Here is a 7,760-nt window from a genome sequence, read left to right as displayed (position 1 = left end):
CCATGGATCTGTAATTGGTTTAATTAAATATTTAATTAAAAGCAAAATTGTTTAAGACAGAGTTGGAAGCAATATTCAGAAAGGTTACACATATAGTTCTTTTGAGAATGATGACCATTTCTTAAGACCACTATCTAAAGTAGGCTTAGAAAATACACTTTAAATAGTTACAAGCAACCGACAAACCAAGTGTGGTTTCCAAAATACATGTAATTATCTCTACTGTTTTTTCCTGAATGTTTAGGCAAATAGACTCAGAACACAGAGGACTGGCTTGGCAATGAAGGTAGAATGAGTAAGTGCACGTACAATTAATAAGTGACATACCAGTGTCAAGCAACTGGTGAATCAGGAAATGGGGGTTCAGACCATGTCTGCTTTTATCTGGAACTCATTTCCTTTACACTATTGCATACCATACTGTATTTTGGTTTGTTATTATCAGGAAATAAATTATTTAGTGGGTTTTTCCCACCATTAAAGTTAAAACCTAATTATGAATTTCTGGTTTAAAAAGGCACCTGCTAACAGCCTCTTCCTGCTTCTCACCAAATGACCAGTGATGAAACAAAAGGAAAGATTCAAAATACCCAAAACTGAGACACACATTCAACCTATCTGCAGAATCTGGAGGAATTTCTTCATGCTCAGAAACAGACGGGACTGGATGGAGAAACGTCCTCAGTGGCCGGCCTGTGCCAGGTGCACCTGGATGCAAGGGGGATCGGCCCTTCCTGCTTTCCCACCTCCTGCTCACCCTTAAAAATGCAAGTCGGTACTGACCAGAAGGCAGAGCAGCCAGTACCCCGAACGGGGCTTCACGTTTGAATGCTGCAGTGGGTCCCTCCCCGTTGCTCCCCATTGGAGCTTCTCTATACAGCAGTGCTTGGAAACTGCTGCTCACACAGCCTTGGGCAGGGAGTGGGCCTGTCAGTGGTGTCTCCTCTCTACCCAAAGCAAAACGGAGGAAGGGAGACAAGGGTTTGAGGACGGGCTCCGGTGCAGTGCCCAGGGAGGAATCTCGCTGTTTCTTGTCTCACCCTATTCACAACATCCAAGCTAACTTAAAAAGAGATCTCATCCCAACAAACTGGCAATGCACAGATGCCAGCTCATTCTGGGAAACAGACGTGGAGAAATTCACAGGTAAATCAGTTACAGGTAAATCTGAAAAGTGCTTTCATCAGCACCCAAGTGCACCGACAGTGACAAAACGCCTGCATCTGTATCAGGTCTTTTTTGTAGGGGTGAGTAACCAAAAAAAAAGAAGTCCATATGGAACCTTTTTAAAAGCATTCTTAAGAAACGGGAAAGGAAGACTTTACCTGGAAGATGCTGGAAAATCAAAACTTTGAAAATTATTGTTTTTTTTTGAGACAGAGCCTCACTCTGTCACCCAGGCTGGAGTGCAGCGGCATGATCTCAGCTCACTATAACCTCCGCCTCCCGGATTCAAAGGATTCTCATGCTTCAGCCTCCCTAGTAGCTGGGATTACAGACGTGCACCACCACACCCAGCACATTTTTGTATTTTCAATAGAAACAGGGTTTCACCATGTTGGCCAGACTGATCTCAAACTCCTGACCTTAAATGATCCACCCACCTTGGCTTCCCAAAGTGCTGGGATTACAGGTGTGAGCCACTGTGCCTGGCCAAAAATTATTTTTTAAAAGGAGCAAATTGCTCCTTGTACATTGCAGCAAAATCTATTTTTGTTTTTTTGGAGTTTTTTGTTTGTTTTTTTGTTTTCTTTTTGAGACAGTCTTGCTCCGTTGCCCAGGCTGGAGTGCAGCAACACGATCTTGGCTCACTGTAACCTCTGCCTCCCGGGTTCAAGCGATTCTCCTCCCTCAGCCTCCCAAGTACCTGGGATTACAAGCACCCGCCACCATGCCTGGCTGATTTTTGTATTTTTAGTGAGATGGGATTTCACCATGTTGGCCAGGCTGGTCTCAAACTCCTGACCTCAAATGATCCGCCCGCCTCAGCCTCCCAAAGTGCTGGGATTACAGATGTGAGCCACCGTGCCTGGCCCTCTCTGGAATTCGCAAAGAGATTTGAGAAAACATGGTATTTATGAAGTTGAAAGCCATAAAGAACAAGCAGAAATAAAAAGACAATAGGTCAAGTTAAAAAGGAAGATGGGTAAAATAAATGCAGAGAAACGATAACCACAGTACAATGACCGAAAACATTGTCAGAATCAGAAAAGAAGAAAATCGTCAGGGAAAAACCTGAGAATCTTTCAGAAGGCAGGTTAAAGGGATGCAGTGAGAGCAGATAGCAAGACAGCAGAATGGAGGGCCACACCCTCTGCATTCTGGAATTCCTCAGATGAAGCCAGGGCATTTGCAACAAAAGCAATAACCAGAGATACGTTCTGGTGCACTCCTGTCTTCCCAGGAGCACAAACCAGTGCCTGGCATTTAGCAGGGGCACTGGTGAGTGAATGCTCATCACTGATTTTAGAAACCCTTTTTAAGCTGGAAGAATGGCTGTGCATTCGAAAGGGAATCCCTGATGGTGGCACACAGTGCGAACGTCCCTGCCACGGAACTCTACACATTCAAATGGTGCTGCTTTATGGTAAATTGTGTATCATGTATATTTTACCACAGTTTTTTAAAAAGCAAACAAAAGAATTCTGAATTCCAGATTAAAACATAGTGAAAAGAAACCCTCATGTAGATATATTCTACTTTTTTGAGAGTTTAAATATTTGAGCTTAATTTAAAGTTTAATTGAGTTTAATTAAAATATATGGCATATCCCAAGTTGGGCTTTGCAGAACACTTCTCAGGAACTGTTAGTCGGTGTACCAGGAACTCAGACGGGCCCTGTTATTAAATTTATTTGGGAAATGCATGGAGGTTTTGTAGGTTCACTGTGCATGTGAACGACGCTACAATCGCAAACCAGATTTGGCATTGCATACATGAGCCAGTATTTCCCAGTGTGGAATACTTACTGCTGTTTTTCAGAACCCTGGGAAATAACTAAAAATATTCAGCTGGAAATTACAGGTATAGCTATAAAGGAGCAAGAACTACAGTGACTCCAGAATGCAAGCGTTTATCACTATTAAGAGCCAAAGAATTGAAACGAGTTTTGAGAGGTGAAGACAGAGATGTAAAATGACATTCTCAGATATATGAGGGCTCAGGAAACATCTCAACTTTGTACACTTCTTTAAAAATTGCTAAAAGTATATGTAATTTTGACCAAGAGTCAGAGCAAATGAAACCTCCAAGGGACTTCACAGAATGTGGAGGGGCCATTACTTCTTCCCAGTAACAGCTGAATAAATCATAATAGCAAATTATTTTATTATGAATGTTTTCCCTTATGATGGGAATAAATCCATAAGCCATAGTCCTCTTGGGAAAATTCTCTCCTGTAGTTACAGTTTACCACCAGCTTCTAAAAATCTAATTTAAAGTTCTTAAGAATGTGTAAACGCTGAAAATAACCTAATAAAAGAACTGGTGGATAATGAACAAAATGTTAGTGTGTAGGTTTTGAGATTTAGGCCTTTTTTCTTTTATCTTTTTTCTTCTTTTTCCAATTTTTAAAAACTAGGCAATGTGTTAATTCCAATAATAAAAAATGTACAGTGTTTTAATAATCATGGCAAAGCCAATTTTAAAGCATTTTTCCAGTTCTGAAGAAACGCTTGGCTGATGGAAGCCAATTCAGAAAATGTCTTTGAGTCATTTCAAGGAACAATTTGTACGGCCCAAAACGTTACGAATACCCAAGGTTTCGCCTGATTTGGTAAAAGCGATTGAGATAAAATGTGAACAACAATTGTGCTTGACATTTACTTAGCATTTTCCAGTTTCCAGGGGCCTGTCTCGTAGCTGTCTTACATGAAACACATGAACTTGCGAGGTAGCAGACAGTGATAACTGGTACTAGGGAGGCAGACAGCTCGGCACTTGCCCAGCATCCTCAAGCTGGCACCGTATCAGTGTGGCTAGAGCCACCTCCCTTGGCTCCTTGTCCACTGCCCTTTGTGCCTCATGCAGGTCTCCAGAAGGCACCGCTCCTGCTGTGCAGGCTCCTGCGCTTACCTTAGACACCATTGCGGCGTTGGGTGGCCACGTGACCCACACGGGCCTTTTCTGGTTCAGCAGTTTTCTGCAAGGATGTTGGTTAGGGAGTGTCTCCGAGAGGAGCAAGGATGAAACCAAATCTAGGAGATGTGGGAAGAGAGCCAGGCACAGGGCTGGTGGGCCAGAGGGGACCACTCTTTGAGTTGGTATTTTGCTTAATCTGCATCTTCTGAGTAAGATCATCTGGCAGTGTGAGCTGTTCTCCAGGTACCTTTCTCTGTCTCATGTACAAAAACGTCCTGAAGGAGTTTGTCAGGTGCCTTGCTGAAACCCAGATGCATTCGGTACTTCCTTGGTCTGAGGTTAACTGCACACCTACAGGCACTGGGCTCGTCTGAGGTTAACTGCACACCTACAGGCACTGGGCTCGTGCTTTCAAGTATTTTATCCTCACTTTGGGGTGAGTGAAAGATCCCCACTAGAGGAGCACTCGGGAGAGGTCGTACAAACGCTGACTCTTGAGTACATGCAGTAGTGGGGTAGATGTGTGTGGTGTCTTCTTTCCTGCAGGGGTGCTTGTTAGGGAGCGTTTCCAGGAGGAACAAGTCTGAAACCAATCATGAAACAAATGGTAGCTGTGAACTGGAAAACTCATTCAAAAGAGAGCTCAGGGTGTGTGTGGTTAATTCACCTTGGCAATGTGGGAGGCTCTAACTTGCCCGTATTCGAAATAAGAATTCAGCTTTTTGTAATACAAAACAACAAAGGATTGAGAATCATAGTGTCTAATATATAAAAGACTCAGGAAAGATAAATATATCAACTGCAGAAATGTAAAATGCATGTGACCCAAGAAGGCCCCGAAGTGGCAGACAACATTGTACCCATTTTCCCTTCCAAAATGTAAGCGGCGAGCATGCCGCTTTCCAGGCTGCCACACAGGATGTCAGCTGCTGTGCTGTCCTTAGAGCCTTTGTCCTGAGTTCCACGTGTTTGTCCAGCTGTCTCATTACCTGTAGGTCTTAAAGACACTTCAAATTTGACCTTCAACATCAGATTCCTCTTTTATCCCAAATACTGCCCCCGAGTCACTGTTTTGATGAGTGGCACTGTAGTCTTCAGCAGGAACTTCTAAAGGGGTTGAGTCCCTTCTCATCCCTGCAGTTGGCGTTTTTCTTTCCTTTGCGCTTAATCTGTGCATCATGTATCTGTCATACTTGCCTAGTTTTCTTTTCCCAGCTCGGCTGCAGATATGTGTTAGAAAATCAGCACAGGCCTCCGGTGTGATCTGGGCATAAAGTCATCAGGGTCCAAGGGAGTGAAGGAGGGGCGGTCCCAGGAAATAGTGTGTGGCCAGGCTAGGACCACAGTAGGTATCAAATGTTTGGAACCCAGTTCTGGAAGGTTTAAACAATTCCATCAGATACAGTCTTCATTAAAAATAATTGAAAATTATGAACATTTTTCTGTACGCTCCTATCACTGTTTTAAGAAAAACCCATGTCATGGTTAATTCCGTGTGTCAGCATGACTGGCCACAGGGTGCCCGGATGAAACATTTCTGGGTGTGTCTGGAGAGTGTTTTGGGATGAGGCTGGCACTTGACTCAGCGGACTCAGTAAAGCAGATGGCCCTCGGTGGAGGGGGGTGCTCATCCAATCTGTTGAAGGCCTGAATGGAACAAAAAGTGGAGGAAGGAGGAATTTACCCCATTTGCTTCCTGCCTGCGTGCTGAGCTGGGCTATCCATCTTCTCCTCCCTTCAATCTGGAATCTACACTGTTGGCTCCCCTGGTTCTTGGGCCTTCAGACTCAGACTGGAGCCACAACCCCAGCTTTCCAGGTCTTCAGCTTGCAGATGGCAGAGCACAGGACTTCTCAGCCTCCTTCATCACATGAGCCGGTTCCTCATAGTCTCCTCCAAAACATACATCCACTCGTTCCGCTTCTCTGCAGAACATGGACTAATATAATCCATGAAGAAATGTGGAGGGTTTTTGTAATTTACGTCGAAGAATGAATCAAACACCAAGAAAACCAAGACCAAACCAGAATCCACAAAGGAATTCTAAGCACAGCTGTCCATCTACAAGAGAATGTGTATGCACACAACTTTGACCAGTTTCTGTTGATTTCTATTCCAGTGCATTTTGTATCAATAGTTTGGAGAAAAGGCATCACACACTAGCAGGAAGCTCTGTGGCAGGGCCCAGATCTGTGACTCAATACAAGCCCACTGCTAATTTATCCAGACCCAGTAGGAGGAGAGAAACCTCAATGGAGGCAAACGTTATGACATTTAAAGGGAATTTTTTATGGCTTTTTACACTGACTCAGCATCAAGTAGAAAGTTATTTTTGCTTTTTGTTGCCAATCGTGGGAGAAGGGGCTGTTAGCCAGGAGCTTGGAGCAGGGAGCCCGCCCGAAACAGCTTCACTTAGGAAGGCTCAAACCCTGTAGAATCCTCCTGCCTGTCCTTTGAGGCCAAGCTGCTCTGATGATCTCAATTTTGTGCTTTTTTTTAACTCTTAAAACTATTTCCAAGTTGATTTATTAACATTTATTCAATTTACTAAAAGGACCAAATCATGTTTCTGTTTCTTCAGATACCGCTCTTGAAATTCAGTTTTTAGAAACTGCTATGCATGGATAGTAGAAGGATTGATTTTTACCAACAAAACAAAACAAAGGAATGGTGGAGTAAAAGGCCTAGTTGTTCTGGCTGTGGGCCAGCAGGAGAAATCCCAAGGGGATGAGAAGGGGATCCAACATCTGGCATGTCGGGGACAAGCTGTGACAGCCACAGAGGCCACAGTGGTCGGCTGAATCTGAGCCCTTTTCCAGTGAAGTTATCCTAAGGTAAAGACATTGAGCTTACCAGGAATGAGGCACAAGAATAAGCACTTAGCTCCAGTCCAAAGAGCTGCTACCACGTGGAGGGCAGCGCTGGAGTTGCGATGAGTGCCCTAGAGACTGCACGGACAGACCTACATTAGTTGAGTTAAATAATTTGTTACGGTTGGGGAAAAAGTCTGTGGACTTCTGAGAGCAAGGATCGTAAATGCGCACAAAGCAAGGATTGCTGGGGAAGATGAAAGATAAGCAGGGTAAATGCTCTGTGCAGCACAGTATGTTTCTAATAGTGCCCTCATTGTTTGCAGATTGTGTATGAAATAAGCCAGTTCCACACCACAGACGGCTCTTTATTGGCAAGCTTGTGGCTCACTGTGTGTTCTCAAAGTACTTTACAGTTTAGGTTGGAAATTGGAAGAAAAAAAGAGAAGCCAGAACTTGTGACCGGTAATAGGATTGGCTGCACACTTCCAGACTGATGGATGACGAATGTGATGGACTATTGGGTGGAGCACATCTTCAGCAAGAGGGAGAAATAACTCTTACCATTTTTGGCCAGCAGTTATTTTTTATGATCACCAAACATCATGCCAGAATACTCAGCAAACCTTCTTAGCTCTTAAGAAGTCAAAGTCCCGGGGGAATTTATTCCTGACCATTTTAATTGGACCCCTTATGTGAGAGCAGCGGCTACCAGCTGGGGTAGCGAACCCGTCACTAGTGGATGTGCAGTGGCAGAGCGTCTGGTAACCGCCTAGAGGAATACACAGGCACATGTATGACACCAAGCGTGACACCCGTAGCACACACATTTGTCTCGTTTTCGTCTTTCGGTGTGTAGATTCTTAGTAT

This window comes from Mandrillus leucophaeus, unplaced genomic scaffold (genome assembly GCF_000951045.1).
Source record: "Mandrillus leucophaeus isolate KB7577 unplaced genomic scaffold, Mleu.le_1.0 Scaffold61, whole genome shotgun sequence".
Classification (NCBI taxonomy): Eukaryota; Metazoa; Chordata; class Mammalia; order Primates; family Cercopithecidae; genus Mandrillus; species Mandrillus leucophaeus.
Note: the sequence above shows the minus strand (reverse complement) of the source record.